Source organism: Sciurus vulgaris (genome assembly GCF_902686455.1).
Source record: "Sciurus vulgaris genome assembly, chromosome: 4".
Lineage (NCBI taxonomy): Eukaryota > Metazoa > Chordata > Mammalia > Rodentia > Sciuridae > Sciurus > Sciurus vulgaris.
Window position 1 is genome coordinate 138,039,155 of NC_136464.1, and position 20,873 is coordinate 138,060,027.

Below are 20,873 nucleotides of genomic sequence, written 5' to 3' on the forward strand. Positions count from 1 at the left end.
ATCTTGATTACAATACAGAGACTCAGAATTTAGAAGGAGGGGAGGGTAAAGGGGGCAGGGAGCTAGCAGAGACTGAGGATGAGTGGTGGTCAGGGAGAGGAAATGGATGGACTGATTGAGGAAGGAGGAACAGACATGCAGGAAAACAGATACAAAGAAAGATGTAGGTAGACAGAACAATGAGGCCAAGACAAAATAGAGAAGGAGAGGCTGGGTGGAAACATTTTTCAAAGCAGAGCTCATTCTTCTCTTTTCAGACATGTTATTATAGGTTTCTAATGCCACCAATGTAGTTCGCCTCGTAGTCTAAGGACTGACAGTGGTTATTTCCTGACAGACCGGCTGAGGAGAGCAGAGGTATGGGTGAGACCAGCAGATGAACTGAAAAGAGACAGGAGCAGCTTTTCAATTTGGAAAAAGATTTCCAGGAAGGAAGGCTGTTTTCCAGGGAGAAAGATGTACGACCCCTCCTCGTGAAGGCAGCACACATTTAGAGCTGACTGCAAAGAAGAATTGTCTGATAAAATGTTTGAGGGAAATAATTTGAGGGTAATGGAGAGAAAATAAAGGCTTTTATCCATATTATCATGCCTGTGCTTGCTCATTAAGTCCTTTTTTCTTCTATTTCCCCTATTCTTGTTTGTGCCTCTATTTTTTGCATACTAAAAAAAAAAAAAAAAGGACTCACCATGTTTCTAGCAAAAAGGGAAAAAAAAGGATGAGTAATTTCCATAATATACTATTATATCAGGAAAATTTAAATTTAGTGTTATAAATCTTTTTTTGTTCACTGAATATGCTGTCAATTTGAAGAACAACTGTTTGGTTCTTTCTACTTTATCATGTGTGAGTTTAATTAATCACAATGGAATCCTATTCAAGCTATTTTCCAACCCAAGAGGCAATTGTTTCCTATAGCACCAATGTTTCCTTCTAACTAAGGATGGCACTAAACTGGAGAAAACATTAAAACCCTGATGCGCATCATAATGAACTCCATGCAAAGTAGTTATATTAATGTAATGGAGTTGAGATCTTAATTGCACTCGTGTTTATATTTGCAACCTCTTTTTTAAAGCCTTTTTATTTTACTAAATGATTTGAACAACGAGGTAGGAGAGGTTACATGGCCTGCTCAATAGAGATGGGTTTTACCACACTAAAGCAGGAAAAATGAATCTGGGAGGGAAGTCTGGCTAATTTAATTTTGTAAAGTAGGTTTTATTCTCAGTTGATAATGGCTAAAATTGCTCTGTGAAAGCAATCTTTCCAGAGCCAGAAAATGTTCCCTGGACGCTTAAAAAGAAGCATGTCCAAGAGCCCTTTTTGTTCCTCCCTATGACAACCATTAGCTGCCACTGAAAAACCTCCAGCTAGAGAGCTGAATCCTGTGCAAAGCAATTTTAGGCAGATGCATCCTCTGGCCTTTGATTTAAAAGAGCTGATATATGGTAAGATCATTTCCAGCAGAACTTAGTGTCGGAGAATTTGCACAATAGGAGGCAGGAGGGAGATCCCCCATGAAGCCTTCTATAGAATAGACTTTCAATTAAAAATTATTACGAATGAATTAATGAATAAATCTGTCTGAACAAAGGGACCCTTCTCTCATTCCTCGTTTCCTTGTCTCTGTCTATCAAGCATAGACCAAGAGGAAGTGGTGCATATTTGTTGCATAATTAAAACTCATTCATGTAGACACTGGGCAAATAAGACAGCCCCTTCACACAGTCCAGCCAGGAATCACCCTGCCTGTGCTGAATGTTCTGTCAGAGAAACAGGAGGGTGCTGTCCACAAGTGACCCTTGTGAGAGAGGTCTCCCTGGTTTCAAGACTTAGAGATGAGACAGACATCATTACCCTATGTACATGTATGATTACATGAATGATATGAATCTACATTGTGCACAAGCATAGAAATGAAATGATGTGTCCCATATGTGTACAATGACTCAAAATGCAGTCTGTAAAAATAATATATATATATAAGGTAGAAAAAAAAAAGCGACTTAGAGTTACAGTTCCTTCCCAGATCAATGAGTTACTTTGTTATGTGGTTACTAATAATTGTCTCAACTGAATTTTTACCTTGGTTTGAGCTGCTAAGGAGCTAAGAAAAAATTCCACGGCCATCCTAGCTGTGCAGGACAGGTAGATAATATACTAATACCATCCCTGACTTGATGCCATCACCTTTAAAAAATTTTATTGATTGTACTAATTGTACATATTTATGGGATACAGTGTAATAATTCAATACATGTGTACAATATATAAATATCAAATCAGGGTCATTAGCATTTTCATCGCCATAAACATTTATCATTTCTGTGTTTTGGAAAACTTTGAATTTCTTTCTTCTAGTTCCTTTTAAAACATGCATTGAATTTCATAAACTGTAGTCATCCTACTGGTTGTAGAATATTATAACTTATTCTTCCTCTTTAGATTTTGTTACCCAATTCTAATCTCCCTCTTTCCCTCTTTTACCCTTTCCCTTCCTGACCTCTAGGTATCACTATTCTATTCTCTATTTCCACTATGTCAACTTTTTAGCTTCTGTGAGTGAGATTATGTGGTTGTCTTTCTGTGTCTTGCTTAATTCACTTGACATAAGAACCTCAAATTCCATTCATGTGCTGCAAGTGACAAAATTCCATTCCTTTTTGATGACTGAATAATATTCTACCACTTTGTTTTAAACCTCAACTTCTTTGTTTGTTCATTTGTATCTTGTATGTGTAGATTTTTGTAGGCCACCCAAAGAAGGAAAAAAAAAAAAAAAGAAAGTGAGGAGAGATAAAAAGAGATAGAGTTTGTTGAGATACTCTATTGATTGTAATAATTGTACATATTTATAGTTGTCTCTAATCTCTAAAAAACATTCCCTGTTTTCCTATTGAATTCAGGTACCACACTGGCTGTTGGAGAGATCACAGTGTAAAGATAGGGGGGATGGAAAATTGTTACAGAGTTACATTATGCAACTACAAACAAAGCACCACCATAGGAATACAGCAGAGAGAGCCACTGCTACAGTTTGGATCTTGAATGTCCCCAAAGAACCACGTTTGTTTGGTCCCCAGAGTGGCATGTGGGAAGGTGGTGAAATCCTTAAGAGGTGTGGTCTGGTGGGAGGTTTTTAGGTTTTGGGGGGTGTGTCCTTGGAGGAGACTGTGGGATGTTAGCACCCTCCTCCCTTTTCTCCCCCAGTTTACCATGAAGTGAGCAGTTTTGCTGTACTACACACCATCACCAGGATGTGTTGCTGGTCCAAAAGCATCAAAGCCTATCAACCATGTACTAGAACCACCAAAACTGTGAGTCAAAGACCTTTTTGCTTTGGATGTTGATTATCTCAGATATTTGCAATAGTAACAAACTGGCTAACAGTCACCAGCTCTGGTTAGGAGATTTACTATCAACTTCACCAAGAATTTAAAATTGCTTTAAATCTTGAAGGTAAGAAAAAATTTGTCAGGTAAAGAAGGGTGGAAAGGGTCATTCAGAGGAAATAATATATGCAAAAGTATGAAGGCATAAAAAGGCATGTTGTTTCTAAGACATGATTAGAGATCCCATTTGGCAGGAGTCTGGTATGCTTGGGAGTGGGGAGAGTGGACAGAGGCAGGGCTTGAGGAAAGAGAGGTGGGTCAGTCAGGTATGAGAAGGCCCAGATGGATAACATATGGAGTGTGGAAATTTGTCCCAGACAGGGAAACCAGGAGCAATTTCAAAACAAGTCAGCCAGGTGGTCAACTTCAATTTTTCTGAAGATGTGTATTTGGATCAGAATGAAAAGACATTGGAGAGAAAAGTAAAACTTAAAGACCAATGTTTGGTGATAAATGTTGAGGACAAGGATTTTTAAAAATAATAATATGTGAATACCTCTGAGCTAGAATAGCAGCATTTGTTAACTGAGCGGACACAGAACCAAGGACAATGGCATATCACCTGGGAGATGGGGGATATGACCAAAGTCAGTAACAAAAGCCAGACTAGGAGAGCAAGAAGACAGCAGGGCTGGAGGCATTAAGGTGAGGTGCTTGTAGGACATCCAGGTAGAGTGCAGGTCACTGAAAACATAGATCTGGTACCTGGGCAAAGCATCAAGACAAGGGAATTAGAGTTGACATTTTCGAGCATATAAATAGTTTCTATGGAGTGAGAAAGAAGATCAGAACATGAGCAGGAATAACACAGACAGAAGAAAATATGGGGTCCTGAATGTGGGGATTGTTTTTCGTGGAGGGAGTCACTCCTTCTGGAGGTTTTTTGATACAGGCTGCGTTTGCACTTTTAAGTTAGCTCTTCTTTCAGGCAGAACTATTAGCCTAATCTTTCAAATGAGTTCAAGTAGCAGTCCCAGGCAGGGCACTAAGCTTCTCGGAAGAGCAGCTGGACATCTAGACTCCTTAAGTTTTGTTGAAAAAGCACCACATAATAATATCAGCAAGAGGGCACCTCTGAGTGCTGGGGAAGAAACGTGTCACCTCTGCCAGGCGCCAGTGTCGCTTTTGGAGGAAGCGGTAGAGGTAACGAACAGGGCTGTGTTCCAGCATCAAGGGGTGTTTAAAGGCTATTTAAAATACATCAAAAGCTGTATGAGTATGGCTTTTGAAAAAAACAGATAAGTGTCAAGAAGTGGTAAGAAGCTACGTTGATGTCCAGAAAGTAAGAACACAAAGGATGAAAACTGCCAGCTAGATTTCAGTGAAGGTGAATGACATCAGGGGTCAGGACGCTGCAGTGTTTAAAGAATTATGAGAACATGGGGAGAGAGACAGAAAGGAGGCGGGCAACAGAACAGAAGTACAGGGGACAAAGCAGCCAGTAGGAGCCAAAATTGCTGGTCTGAGGGTGAGGGCAGGGGCCAGAGTCGCTGAAATAGCCAAAGAGAAAGACAGAGTGACCAGAGAATGGTGAGAGAGGGAAGAGACCAAAGGTAAATAGGATTTCTTAGGGTCATGGTCAGAGATGAAGCAGTTGAAGTAAAAATAAAGGTTGTTGTTGAATCAATACAGTTTTGACCTGATGGATAGACTCAAAGTAAGAACCCTGAGCTCAAATACAAACTCTGGCACTTATCACTGGGAAGTGATAGGCAAGCTTCTTAATTTATTTGGGTTTTCATTTTCTCCTGTGTAAAAAGGGAATAATCATAATATCTATCTCTCCAGGTTTTTTTGAAAATTCAATGAGATAGGAAAGCACCAGGCCATGCATATTGTAAGAGCTAAATGAATATTTTTATGAATGAAAAAGTACATGAGTGAATATGGGCCAGATTGTGAGGAGCATTGCTGTTTTCAGTTGAAATTCAGATAAAAACCAAGAGGAGTGATCAGCAACCTTACTGGGAAAGAAAGAAGACACAATTGTCATCCACTGTGGGTTGGAAAAATATTCATGTTAAAGTTCTGAGCCCCAGTAACTCATGGTGTGACTTTATTTGAAAATAGGGTCTTGATAAACTCAACCAATTTAAGACGAGGTCATTAGGATGGGATCTAATCCAATCTGAAGAGTATCCTCATGCAAAGGGGAAATTTGGACACAGATGAGTACAGAGAAAAGATCCTGGGAACACACAAGGAGAACACCATGTGGAGACAGAGGCAGAGATTGGAATTGTGCTGTCAGAAGCCAAGAGATGCTAAGGATTGATGGATTCCATGGGAAACAGAAGAGGTAAAGGATTCTCCCCACAGAGACTCTAAAAGGAGCATGCTTCTGCATACAGCTTCATTCTGGACTTCTAGTTCTAGTTATCCCAAACTAGGAGATAATACATTTCAGTATCCTAGGCCACCCAGGTTTTGGTACCTTGTCTTGGCAGCCCTAGGAAGCTAACACAACAGATAGAAACACAGAGGGACGTGGGAATCCACAGGGTGTGCTGAAACCTGCACTCACCTCTATCAACGACAGGATGACTAGGCTTTGCCACCCTACACGCTGGCACTATTCAGGATCCTTTTGGTTGTGCTTAGTAATGTGCTGATAGCTGTGGTCTGTGTAGGAGAGAGAGAGTAAAATGGCAAGGCCAAGGCCAGGCTGGGGCTGCAGAGGGCAATTTTCTACAAGAGAGAAACCTTTCTGCATGTGCATCTGACAGAGAAGCAGCAACATAGGTCAATAAGGAACAAGAGAAATATGTAATATGGTGTCATCAGTATCCCTTTTTTTTTAAAAAAAAGAAAAAGTCTTTACATTATCCTGACAGAAAACACAAAATAGAAACATTTATGTCACATTTACTTATTGCATTAGTAAAGCAGACAGAGGATTAGGAAATTGGACAACATAGAAAAATAAACATAACAGAGAGTTATTTGACAACTCAATAAAGAAAAAGTTAAATTTTTACATTATTTAAGACTGGACTTATCCATCAGAAGGGAAGAGGGAAGGGCACACCATGTACTGCGTGGTACTTATTGCCAGTCAGACCCTTGCTCAGCATGGAGTACAGGGCCTTCCCTTAGTCTTCTTGAGGACTCTGTTTTACAAGTGAGCAAACTGAGACTTGGAAAGGTGAAGAAATGTACCCTATACTAGAGAAATCCAGGGCTGGGATTTAAACTCCAATATGTCTGACTGCAAAGGCCTGTTCTCTTCCCCCACAAACAACCTAAGGACCTATGGAAATAAAAATCAGAATTAAATTCCAAATCTAAAAACCAATAACATAAATGGACTGAGATAGGTTAAAAGGAGACAATGCAGGGGTCTCCGTAGCAGCTGGGCCTACTTGGAGTCTGGAACCTAGCTTGCACAGTAGGTCAAATGATTCTTTATCTATTTATCTATCTATCTCCCCCTGACAGCAGGTCTCCACTGGGACAGTGCACAGCTGAGTGACTTTTTCAGGGGTTACCTGGACCCCCTGGAATTATCTCATTGCAGTGAGATAAAAACTCAAGGACCCTGCTCCACTCCCTGGAGACCCGCAGCCTGCCCCTGAGCCAGGTGTATGCTCCCCACATCCTGAAGTAGCTCATTACAATCAAGGGCTGCATAGTAAAACAGAAATTAAATTGACACTTTGAAGCATTAATCTAAGCACAAATTAATATTCATCAACATCTGCTATTTGTTCAGGTGAATGTTCAGCTTAAACAAAAAATAGCATTCTTCCTACCCGGAAACAAGAAGTACCAAGAAAATGGAACCAGCAGGCCCCGGGTGTGGAGACAGCAGGAGAGGCTGGCTCCCCACAGAGTCGACATCAGAGACAGACCTCCCAGAGGAAAACTGGATATTTCTCAATAAATCATTTTTATTTGGTCACTGTTTTCTTCCTTACTCTCAAGACATTGCTGCTCCTTCTCAGAAGGGAAGGAACAGGAAGCTGAGTGATGTTCATTCCATCTCAGGACTTGGCAAGGGAGTCTGCTCCTGTTCTCTGCCGCTTGATTATCATCATCTGGGCAGGAGACATTTCTTTGCTGGAAAATTACCAGCTAAATTTCCAAATGTGTATGGAGAGAAGTTTGCGAGGGATAAGATGGGGTAGTGGAACCATCCTGGTAGGAATAGCTCCACACAGAGAACGAAGCAATTACGCAGTAACACCCTGCACTCTTACAGCCAGGGGGGTATTTGATGGTGTAACACAGAAAGTATCATTGAGTCAATAACATCTTTGCAGCAAGGGAGTTTTTTTTAGGTCATAACCCAGCTAACAGTTGTTCTCTTCCTGCCAGAAAAACTTCTGAAAGCCATCCCACGACTATAGGCCAGAGCAGATCTGAGAGATATTTAGACATAATCTGTTCCCTTGGTAAGATGGTAGCTTCAAAGAGCACTTTGGAAAATACATTTCTTTAAATTTCAACAGTTTTCTTTTCTCTGTCCTGGTTAGTTGAAACACTAACTTAAAAAGGTAGAAATACAGTTAATGAAGACAATAAATACGTTAAGAGACTAGGAGTTCTGCATACTTTTGCAGGGGAAAAGGCCTGAATCTGGCTGATAGGTATTGCATGAATCTGATAGTTAACTTTTGACTGTGTTGAGTAATACATGGAGGGGTTTTGCAAAAGTTTACACATCACAAATGGGAGGAGCAAGGACTACAACATTAGACTGTGAGGACAAAATCCAATTTTGCTACTTTCCTCCTGTGTGATCATGGACAACTTACTTAGCCTCTCTGCGCCTTGCTTTCCTTATCCATAGAATGTGAGTGTCGTAATGATTAGTGTTGAGTTGATGCCTATAAAGCATTTAAAACAATATTTGCCTTCTTACAAGCATATCACATAAGTATAAGCTATTTTATAAAACTTGATAATGAAAATTGTATGTTAGGAAGTCTCTGATAATTCTGTAAACAAGAGATCAGTTCTACTGAAAATACAGAGTGCCTGAGCCAACGCTAGAACCGGTTAATCCATGCTACGTGTGGGAGGGAAGGCAAGAAAGAATAGTAAATAAACTAACAAATATATGCACATGGATAACATTAAACAGTGATAAGAGCCAGGCAGAGATCCAAAGAGGTTATGTGATAGAGACTAGAGATCTCTGCTGAGTAGCTGGGAGGCTTGAAATGGAGAAGAACCACTTCATCTACACCAGAAGGGCCACCAACTCCACACAGACCAGGAGAAAGTGATCCAAAAGGAGGAAGCCCTGAAGCAAGATCCCAAGGAAGGAACTGGGTGGCCAGGGGAAATGGACCCAGGCGAGTGGAGTGAGATGACAAGTAGCAGGGTAGGCAGGGGCTGGGCAAGGGGACTCTGCAAAGCAACTAGAATTGGATTTCATTCGAAAGCACAACAAAAGTCGTTGGCAGTTTTTAAGGAAGGCCCAAGACGATTATGACTCAGGATTTTAAGAGGCCACTCTGGGGCCATACAGTAGGCAGTTTCTGACATGGCCCCCAACACCCCATGTCCTGGTGTTCATGACCCTGTGTAGTCCCTTGCCCTTGTGTGGGGGCTGCAGCTAGCAACTTGCCCATAGTTAGCAGACATGGGGTGAGGTGACACATCCATGATCAGGTTACCAAAGCCGTGACTTGGAGGATGCCATTGTCGTGCCCAACCAACACCCCTAAGGCTGTTTTAGCAATGAGTCATGCTGCTGTCTCAGACTGTAGAAACCAAGTGCCACCACCTGCCATCCATACTGAGCTTTAATCATCATTATTGTGATCTATAAATGTTGAGTAATAGTCGGTGCAGTAATCTCTACCAACTGTTCCATTGCAAAGCTAGATGCTGCCAAGCCCAGGGACACTGAAGAAGAAGCTAGAAAGAGAAAGTCTTCAACCACACCTCCTATGCCCTTATGCTCTGGCTTTTTCTTTTCCATAGATGAAACACAAAGGAACAGGGAAAGTGTCCTCAGGACACTGGTGACCCGGGTCAGTCTCTGGCAGATCAGGGTCAACTGATGGGACATCAGGGGGGTGAGCACAAATATAGTCAGGGAAGTCCTGGGCAAGTGTCATGGTTTACCATCCCAAATACCTCTGGGGTTTTCCCCCCTCTCTCTTTCTTGGGTTCATAAAATTTATGAGAAATCAAAGTTCCCTTTCTAAAATCCATTCACAATACCTATGAGGTAGCTTTTAAAAACTTTGTCCTTTTTCTGTTTTTCCTATGAAACTGTTTGAAAGGACTTCTAAGATATTGAAGTCAATATTTCTATCTTCAGACTTGCTTTTTTGTTGTTGTTTCTTTAAGAAAAGATTAGGAAAGTTTGTCTGGTGCTAGAGAACTAGAGAAATTTTAAAAATCCCCGAGAGATAAGAAAACTTTGACTGATCCTAACAACTCCGCACCAGTGAAGCCTGGGCCTGTGCACCTGAACCCTTGCAGGCAGGGGAGGAGAAGGAAGAGGAGTCCACAAAACACTGCCTTGGTTCTCCACCAGGACCCGCCAGGGTGGACAGCCTGGGTAGAGCTGTTGGCTAAAATGTCCTGAGCAACTTGGAGCAGGATTCTTATCACTCCATCATGACTTGCCCCCCTGGATGCTTGAAAGGCTCTATTGGGATAAGAAGTAAAACATAAAAGTTTAACAATGGCATTTGTTTTCAGAGACTTTATTCCTGCTATTCTGCTTCATGGTTCAGGGTCTAAAACAGAGAAAGAGTTTCTCCAAGGTTATCAAACTCTATCCAAGTTCAGAAAAGTGAAAGAGTGGGGCTTGCACCCTCAGTGGATGAATGGATTGTGCATTTTTAGCTCTGCAGTATCTTGACACATTTAGTATAAGCATAATAGTTATTATGGTCTCTCCATGATGCCAGTCCCTCTTCATGATGTGGAGGAAGGAGATCAGACTGTTTCCCATGAAATCTGACAGTCATGAGAGCTATTCCAAATGCTGTCACAGGTTAGACTTGGAAATTTGAGCAAGTTTCATAAACCTTTAATCTTCATTTTCTTAGTCTTAAAATGAAAATAAAAATGGCTAACTGAGATAACTTCACAGAGCATTTTTTGAAACTGTTTTGTCACTTTATTTTTAACATTATAAAATATTTATTAGTTATGTTTAAGTGACAGATACCTTTTAAAATGCAACAAATGCAATTCCATAAAAATTGAATAATTTAGTTATAATACCAGTTCAAGAATCATCCCCATACCTAAGAGTATAAGCAATAAACATGATAAAGTATTTAAAAGATGAGAGACTCAGGGGATGTGATCCAGAAGATCTAGTATTTATGTGCAACAAAAATTCCAAAGAGAGATCAGAGTATACAAAAGATCAGTAATCAAATTAAGAAAGCTCATTCTTGAAGTAAAGCAGATGCAAGTCTTTTTAGTTAGGACTCACCAAGTGTCACATAATGAATAAACTGATAGGCCCACCAAGACATATCTTATTTACACCTTTAAAAATATAAGTAACAGAGGAGTGATTCCATAAGAACCCAAATACTTTTTTTTTTTTTTCATTCACAAAGCTTTGTATATAATGAGTAGTCTATAAATCCCAGTTCCTCTGCATTTCTCTCCTTTTAATCCATCCTGCTCAAGGGTAATCTCAAATCCAGCATAAACCATGTCATGTCAACGCCACCCTACTTCAACCTACAGGATCACAAGTTCAAGGCCAGCTTGGGCATCTTAGGGAGACCTTGACTCAAAATGAAATGATGATGGCTCAGTGGTAGAGCACTCCTGGGTTTAATTCCCAGTACTAGACACACACACACACACACACACACACACATACACATACACACACACATACTAAGATTGAGCTTCCCTCACAGCATGATTGCAATGCCTGGTTTCTCTCCCTTTTTGTCCAGCACTATACTCTGATTTGCTTATGGCCTTGCCTCCTCTGGGGACCCCCTTTTCACCTATATCTGTTCATTAAAAACCTGCAAATCTATTAAAAACAAGGTAAAACACCTCCCTGACGATCCTAAAATGGGATCACTCTTTCCTTCCTAAAACATGTCCTAGGACCAACTGTATTTCTCACAAACAGCCTAACCGATGCTCTTATTGCTGCTCATGTATGTGCCCAAGGCACATGGCACAACACACAACTCCTATCCATTGATGTGTTTTCTCCCCACCCCCATGTCACCACCACCACTGGTCTGTGTACTCCATAGGAGCAAAGTCTATATCTTATTGTCATTGTATCTCTAGCATCTGACACTACCAGATGTTCATAAATGATCACCCAAAGGCTTATCCCAACCTATACTCAAAAGGTTTATTCAAGGACCCTTTGATTGAGAAGTAGCTACCCACTCCAATCCAGCAGGTGTCAAGCATATAATGTAAGTGACAGTTGTTGGAGAGAATTAGAGGGTGTGGTGATCGTGGTATTTTGGAGGAGGGCATCCTACTTCTAGAAAATCGTACACTGGATTCAGTGTATAGTAGATTATTTAAGGGAAGCAAGACACCCATATTTTTGTGTATAAAATTCCTGAGTCTTATGCATTAGAGAATATGATAATCATTGCTTTGTTGAAATATTGACCAGGTCCACTGAGTAGGCTAACCCAAATACAACTGCAAGACCCAGGCTTGCATCTGTGAGATCTGTGGCTGTATTAGGCCACAGATGAGCAGGGAATAGTCCAGCTTGACTTCAGTGACAGAAGGTAGAGCCTGGAGAAACTTGTTGAGTAAGACTTCTCAACCCACCTAAGAGAACAACAGATGGAAACTGGGTCATGGTGCGGGTGGAAAGGGGGAGGCAGAAGAGTCAGGGTTCAGCATAGTGAGTCTGTGACATGGGGAACACTGAGTGACAGCTGCTCCTGGAACTCTGAGCTGAGTGGGGACGGTGCCACCCCCATCCAAGTACTACAGCTAACAGATTGGTGCCTATTTTACCTCGATCACCAAATCCTATTACCAGGTAGTTAGCCCCACTTAAATATTAATCAGCAATTTAAATGTGGAGGTATAGATTCTTTAAAAATGAGGAAAGAATGTAGATGGAAAGCACATCCCACTGGAGAAATTACGTAAGGCTACAGTCTTACAGCAACTATGAAAATAAAAGTAATAGGTGGAAAGCCACACTAGAAACATTAGATACATTATGGACCTGATTGGAGAAACAGAGACTATGAAGATAAGATTAACTCATAGAAAATCAAGCGGAAAATTACAAAACTATAAACATTAAGAGAAGATGAGAGAGAAGAATCTCCTGGATTGCCTCTCCAATCCAGGAGAGGCAACTTACACATAATTGATATTCCTGAAGAAGAAAGAAGAACCAATGTAACCCTCTCCCCAAAATAAAACATACAAAAAAATTCTACCAAAAAAAAGGCAAAAGGGAATTTCTTATGTTAGAAAAAAAAATGTATGTATGGTGGTGGATTTATTGCCTTCTGAAAGATAAGAAAAAAAATAATATGGTCATTCAAGACACATATAAAAGGAAAAAAAATGCAGGTTGACCTTAACCACAGTCAGTTACAACAGGCAGTGAGTGATGTCCCTAGGGTTCTAAGAGGAAGAAGAAAAAGACTCACAGACATTCTTTTGGGGTGAGGGCAGGAAAATAGGGCAGAAATTCTACTTATTAAGGATATTCAGCCATGATGTGGATCAAACGAAAATCTCAAAAAAAGAGAACCCACAGGGAAAGGACTGATTGTGAGGACTGAATTCACTGGCACTTAAAGTAAGACAAAACAGCTGTGTCAATAACAAGTCTAAACAGAACATAAGCATTAAATAAAAGTTAATAGTATAAAAACAGTAATATAATAATTTCCCTATTTTTCTTAACATTTAGCCCATAAATACATTTGACACATGAAGTCTAAAAAACCCAATGACACTAATTTTTCAATATTCTTTTTACTTTTTACTTTCTGAAATTCAGAAAATGTTTTGGGAAGTAGTATTTCTTATATTTAAAATATGAGAATTTTATTCATTTCACTTGTTCGGGGTTTTAAAATTAAATTGAAGTGTAGTTATTTTAAATAGTGTTACACAATATTCCCAATTCAGTTTTTCCATATGTTTCCCTCTGCCTGTATTTCTGCAAGGAGATGTGGGGAATATTGCCAGTTGTTAATGATGACTATTTCTGTAAGATGGGATTTGGACTTTCTTCCCTTTTTGCACCTTTCTTTGATGCTTGATTTCTTTATAATGAGCTATATCATTTTAAAAGATCAATAGAACTCTTATTCTTTTTGAAAATACATACAATATTTGAGAGAAGCTTAATTATTTGGCACCTCTAATTCTTAAAAATAGTATGTACTATCCTGCTGTTTACTTAAACATCTTTTACCTGCTGATTTTCAAGCTCAGTGATCCTAGAGGGTGGTTATTAAGGTATTTTTAACCCATAGGATACCATCTGAAAAGTCATTTGCCTTCCCTTCCTACCCCTCTGGAGCTGATAGACTTCATTGATTCTCAGGAAGACTGCACGATCCAGAGACTACCTCTTCAGTTGCACTGTCTAGAGAAAGGCCTTTTACATAATGTTAGGGGGCTGTTAATACTCTCCCCACACTAAACATCATTTATTGCATTCGTCAGGGTTCTCTAGAGGAACAGAATCAACAGGAAGTATAATCATAAAAAGGGGATTTATTAGATTGTCTTACAGGACCAGAAGCTGGATAGTCCACAATGGCTGTCTGCAGCTGTGCAGTCCAAGAGGTGGAAGCCCCAGAACAAGGGGGATCAACAGTGCTACCCTAGTCTGAGACGAAGGCTTCTGGAAACTCCCTGGAGAATCACTGGCAGAGTCTGCTTTGGAAAAGTGAAGAAACAAGAGTCCAAAATCCTCAGATGATTGAAGCAACAATCAAGCACGCAGGAAGAAGAGTCGAGCTTTCATCTGCATCTGCTTCCTTGTTCTCCAACTTTTAGTCCATCCAAGTCACCTAATGGATGGTGCTGCCCACACTTAGGGAGGGTCTCCACTTTACTTCACTATCCCATATTCTAGTCATTCCTAGACGTGCCCTCACTGACACAACCAGAGGCCTCTTAATCATCAGCATCTCTTAATCCAATCAAGTTGACAATTCAAAGTAACCATTACACTTATAATGCAAACAAGTGTGGTAAGTGGGCCACTATTCAGCTATGCATTTGTAAAGTTTTGAGACTGTGCCCTGCTCTATCCCCAAATAGACATGGAAAAGGAAGAGGATGACTATTTCCTGTTCAGTAAACATATTCTAATAGTTTCAACCAACATAACCTCTACATTGTCCTAAGTTTATTGCATGAGTGTGATCCACAGTCATTATTAGTACACTGAACCCTTGTGCCCTGACAAATAATGCCATGACCCACATTTAAAGACCATTTGAAAGTAAAATAAGGAGAAGCCAGACAGGCTACACAGGTTAGGTACTACCTCCTGAGCACAAATACATCTAAAAGTGAAGGGGAAAATCCAAGGTCTAGTGAAATCAAGATGACATGAACACACGCACATAAAATCTGGAAGCTAAAGCCAGGAAACCAACAAAAAGACAAATTAGAATTGGTGAACAGTTTCATTCATGAGATAGGATCAAGAAATTAAATCTAGAAGAGCTGAGGTTGGGTAAAAACCAAAAACAGGTCTCTAACAACCAAAAATGGATTGAAGTCAGAGGAACCACAGCAGAAACAAGAGGTGCCAGTTCATGGGTATACATGGACCCAGAAGCAGTTCTCCAGATGACTAGTTACTTCAGGGTCTTCAGTCCAAGTATTATCTTCTTGGTAAATGCTCTCAATTTATCAGAGTGATTTAGGAGCCCCAACAACACCACTACAGTACCCTGGGTATAATTTTGACAAAGCACTTGCTACAGTGTACTGTGAACTCAATTTACTCTCCTATCTCCACCAGGAAATTGCAAGTTCCCTAAGAGTAGATATCATATCTCATTGTATTTCTAGCATCTAAAATGGTATTAGGCATAGGTTCCACAAAAAATTCTAGTTGAATGAATGAATGAATGAATTTTTGCATCTAGGACTCAAAAGCAAGAAACATGGTTATTGATAAATAGGAGTTAATGTTCTAAAACAAAACTCATGTCATTTTTCCTTTTCTCTTGTTGGGTAAAGTCTCAACTTTCTGGCATACTATACCATGTAATTAACCACTTATAATTGAACCACTTATAATTGAAATCTCTATTCAAAGTGTGTAGAACAATGAGGAAAATTTCTTATTTCACCTAACAGTACATCTGAAGGAAAAGTGAACCAAGGCCCCAAGCACTTTCCATTCTTCTGCTCTAACATTCTCAACAAATCAGCTTGTGTTCAAACCAGTAGTACTTCTGGTCGCAGTATGGCTGCCACACATGTAGACATGACCGCTTCCAGCAGAGAAATAGGGCCTCTTTCCCACAGGACCCTTATCAGAAACTCCTTTCTTTAGCCAGAATTATGACACAGTAAAATCGTAAGTAAGCCACTGAGAAAAGAAATGAGATCACTTTATTGACACAAAGAAACTCTTGGCTATGTGGGGGACGATCACCTGAAAAAAAAAAAATCAGCAAGGTGGGAAAAGGTGTTGGATAGGTGACCAACAGGATTTGATATAATGGCTTAAATGACCTTTCATGGTGTGTCTCTTGCCCCTTACTTTTATCTTTCTCCCATATCATTCCTTCTATCTCAAAACCCCATGTTCCAACTATACCTGGTGTTCCTAAAGTATACCATGAAGTTTCTAACAGACCAGATCATTTCTTGTCTCTGTACTTTGGTTGTATGTTCTTAACTCTGCAGGAAATGCAGTGTCACTTCCTCTGTGAATCTTTGCTTGACCTCAAGCAGTTAACTGCTCCATTCATTCCCTCCCCCACACCTTGTCTGCCACTTCTGTCACAGCATCTCTCCTGTTTAAAGATGCCCCTTTGTTTATACCTTCATCTCCCCCTTGGGTTATGAGCCCCCAGCAAGCAGGACTGTGCTTTATTCATCTCTGTATTCCCAGCTTCCTGGTGCACTGTCAGGAATTTATAGGAACTCCAGATAGGCTTGATAAATTGAGGAAAACTGAATGAGCTCAACTGAATCTGGCCATGTGCAATATCTCCAGCAATTTATCCGATGTACTCTGTCTGCCATAGGGGAATCTTTAAAAGAGCAATAACTGGGACCATGCTATGAGTTAACCCTCCGTAGATGATTCTGGGGAAGGAACTCTGAGCTGTCCAGAGCCTAGAGTTCCACAGAGTTCTGAGTGCTTATTTGGAGAGCAGCCCATGTTCCTAACAGGATAAACAACCATTTGGACTTCAGCACTAAAACTCCTGCATCCTAGGAAACCCCTCAGTCAAGGGCAAACCAGCACAAAAAATACATAACACCAAGTAGTCCCTCCATGGTTAACTCCTCTCTACCACTGCAGCAGAATCACACCTAAAAAGGAGAGGCCCAGTCCCCACCAAGTGCTTGATGTCTGGGGAAATAAGAAGGGCGATTTGCTGTCATCCTCATGGGGGAAAGAGATCAAGATTTCTCACCTGGGGTTAAAGGTTTAGAAAGTGAGGGTAGAAGTGAGCAAATTATAGATACCCTAAATGGTTGTCCAGGGAAGAGAGTTACACAACATTAGTTGTTTCTAAGGCAACAACTTCTCAGATTTATGCCAGAGCTTTGGAACCATTTCCCCTAGAGCAGATGATTATATACTCATTTATCTCCAGAGAAGCCCTTAAAACCTCTTCTTTCTCAGAAAACCTATTTGGCTAAAAAAACACAGTGTTTAAGATGGAGGGTTACTCAGAACATTTCTGAATCCCCAGAGAAACACTTATGGAGATTGCTATGCCATCCAAACATTTGGCTACAATTCCATGTGGCTTTGGTTCAACAGTGTCATGGCTACCATATGATCTCTTACTTTGGAAGGAAATATCCAAATGGTTATATTTATGTTCAGATCTCCTGAGAGCAGTTCTTAATAGGTAGTGAGTCTGTACCACAAAAATGGCATTGTGCAATTTGATGCATTGGTGATAATAAACCAGAACACAAGGTGACCTCTAAGGGAAAGGCCAGCCTCCTCATACAGTGATCCTCCCAGTCACTTCTGATGGACAATGCCTAATAAGTCCCTCTGTGTGAGCCTCTATGGCTTAACAGGGGACTCGGGTCAGCCTTTATTTACGCTCACTATCTTCCTGGTACAGGCTGAGCCAACAGATTCTCAACACCGGTTCCATCACAATCTTGTCCAACAGTGTCCTAGCCCCAGACTTACTCTGTGCCCCATTGTTAGTTATATTTAGCTCTGTGGAATTTGTCTGGGATTCTGGGAATGAAAGTACGCCATATTCCCCCTCTTGTTAGAATCTTCAGATTGCAAACATTTGAAGGCTAAAAGATCATGTCTTCTTTTTCTTAGAGTCAGACTGCCTTTGTTCAAAGCCCAGCTCTGTTACTTACAGTTTGTGTAACCTTGGCAAATTGCTTAAACTCACAATGCTTCTGTTTCTCTGAAAAATAAGATAGAAATAATAATAGCACCAAACTTATAACATCATCCTGAGGATTAAATGAGTAACAACTGTAAAGAGCTTAGAACAGGGTCTGCTACATGATAAGCATTATAAATTTTTAGCTATAACTCTTTGTACTCTCAGTTTCTAGCATGATCTTTAGCATATAGAAAATAGTACAGAGAAAAAATTGCAACTGAACTCAAATTTACATTCAGAAACAGGGCACAGGATAATATACCCAGTGCTTATCATTCCTGGTATCATTCTTGATTGAATTTGGCTTCTTTTTGGATGGTTGGAGACATGTCCCCTTTCCTTTCATTGGATATCTGGCCATAATCTTCAGAGGGGCTTAGAGGAAAAGGGACAAGTTAGAACTCTGGTCTCTGCACAAGTTCTGGTCCTTGTAGGCCCATTGAATGTTAGCACTTCAGAAATTCAAAAACGGGAAAACAGGCCTGGTTGGGAAGTTTACAAACGGCCTCACAGAGCTATTGTCATCTTAAATGAAGCTTAAAGAAATGTCAGTGGAAGTAAAGAAGGAATCCATTTCTGAAAGAGAAGGTAACATGTGATACTAGAAAATTCTAAAGTAGGTTTAATAAATATTGAGCACTCGGTGTGGATGTGGGCAATGGAAGAATCCAGAGCTTATTGTCCATTTAGACTCCCAAAGATGGCAAAATGGCTGAGATTGACCCAGAGGTCATGTTGAGAAAGAATATGCTTCTCTTTTCCAGGATCATGGGGCTTCAAAGAATCAACTAAGTAACTTCTTTAAACTTTAGAGAGCAGTCGGTTTCTGTTTGAATTGGGCATAGAAAACTGAGACTTTTCAAATGGGATCACTGCACCTCTGTTCTTACGTAGAGCATGTAGTAGGTATGTCAATAGTCAACTGCCAATGGCCTTGACTAGAAGTACTAGAAGAGTCTACAGGTGTGAAAACTGGTGTGTTACCAACAAAACCCAGCCAGGTATGGTGATTGGGAGAAAGTGCAGTGGGTACACAAAAACGGGATCCTGGTGCTAACAGATCCTGTAACTCGTAGGCCAGGGTGGGGTTCTTCATCCCAAGGTCATTCACAAAGGCAGCTGTCCTGCTGCCGGGGTCCAGCCCTAGCAGGAGTCGATGGGTTCCACACTGGTAAACGGGGCGCGGGGAGACAGCGTGGGCGATGGATGGAGAATGAAAGACACAGACTCTAGTTCTGGTGCAATCAATCCCACTTTATTCTGGGGAAGGCTGGGTTTATATACATTTTTCTTCAGGCTTTGATAACAGGCTTATGATTAATAAAATCAAAGAAGTTTCCAAAGCATAGGCAGAAATTGTTTTTACCGAAAGATTATGAGAAAACAGTAACCTTACAGATTATCCTTACTTAATCACAATTATTTTAAAAATATCTAATTACGTCAATGAGCTAATACAATGTTTATTTCCTTAATATCTAAACTCTATATAACCTAAGACTATTTTTACTATTTTTGCGGTAAAGCGATAGACAAATAATGTCATGTGACCATCTCTACTAGGTCCTTCTGGTTAATATCTAAATTGCTGAATTAAGGGTTACAGGAGGGCAGCGGTCCCAATGGTTATTGTGTACCAACGTTTATTATCGGGGTGACATATTCTTTGTAGGAAAGAAGGAATGTTGTGAAACCTTTTTTTTTTACCTTACCACCACACATTAACAAAACCATCATCTGGATAAAACCACCCTGTAGGAGACAGGGGGAGATCTATATCTACCTTCTCTAAGGACTTGCCTTTAGGGGGGTACCAGGGCTTGCCATTGATAAAATAAGCTAGTCCATATCTAGTAGCTACTGTGGGAGGTGCTTTGTGTTTAGAACTTGGGGAAACATTATTATATATAAATTTCTGTGCCCCAACAGGTTCTGGCTGTGCCAGTAAATGCAGTGTTTGATTTTTAACATAATAAAAACTTTCTCCTGTAGTGAGGTTAACATCACAGGGTTTCAACATGTGTTTTGTCTCCGTGATGTTTTTCTGGAAATTTGTAGAATTATTCCCATCATCTCTAGCAAGATCCTCAGACTGAAGTGAGTAATATATTATTAGGAAAACTCCACAGAATAACATCCAAGCTAGGGAGGCATACATCTGGCTACAATCCTTTTAGGATGAGTCTCTGCAATCATCCTTGAGTGGAACTCTGTCAAGCACTGCAGGGAGAGCCAGGTGCTAACAGATCCTGTAACCTGTAGGCCAGGGTGGGGTTCTTCATCCCAAGGTCATTCACAAAGGCAGCTGTCCTGTTGGATTGCCGTGCGAATTTCTGTGCATAAGAAGATCCCTTCAAGCAGTGATTCCCAACTGCCTCTATCATGGGGCTAAAGCTGTTCTTCCTTGTCCTGTTAATCACCCACTCATTTGATCTCCCTACCATGGAGATATTAATGTACCCACCAACAAACCATATACAATGTTCTACATGTTCTCTAAGTTAGCCAAAAAAAATCTTACAGCCTGAAAAAGCAGCTCATCCAAAGTCAGCCCTGATTACAAAGGAGAAATAATCCAGTTTCTTCAAAAACGAGGTGGCATTAAAATAGGGGATGAGGAAGAGAGAACTCTTATTATAAGAGTTTTATGAGAACTGACAATCGTGTACAATGTGTAGGCTCTGATTGGATTCTGATTCGAACAAACCAATGGATTTTTTTTTTTTTAGATAATCAGGAACATTGGAACTTGAAATAGATGATATTAAGGAATTACTACTAATTTTGTTCAGTATGAATGGTACTGTGATTGTGGGTTTTTTAATGCTCTTATCTTTTAAAGCTACCTATTAAAGCACTTAGAGAATTTCTTCTCTAAGATTTGCTTTAGAAGTCTGTAGTAACAAGTGGGGCAAGGAAGGGAAGTGGAAAGGCAAAAGATGAA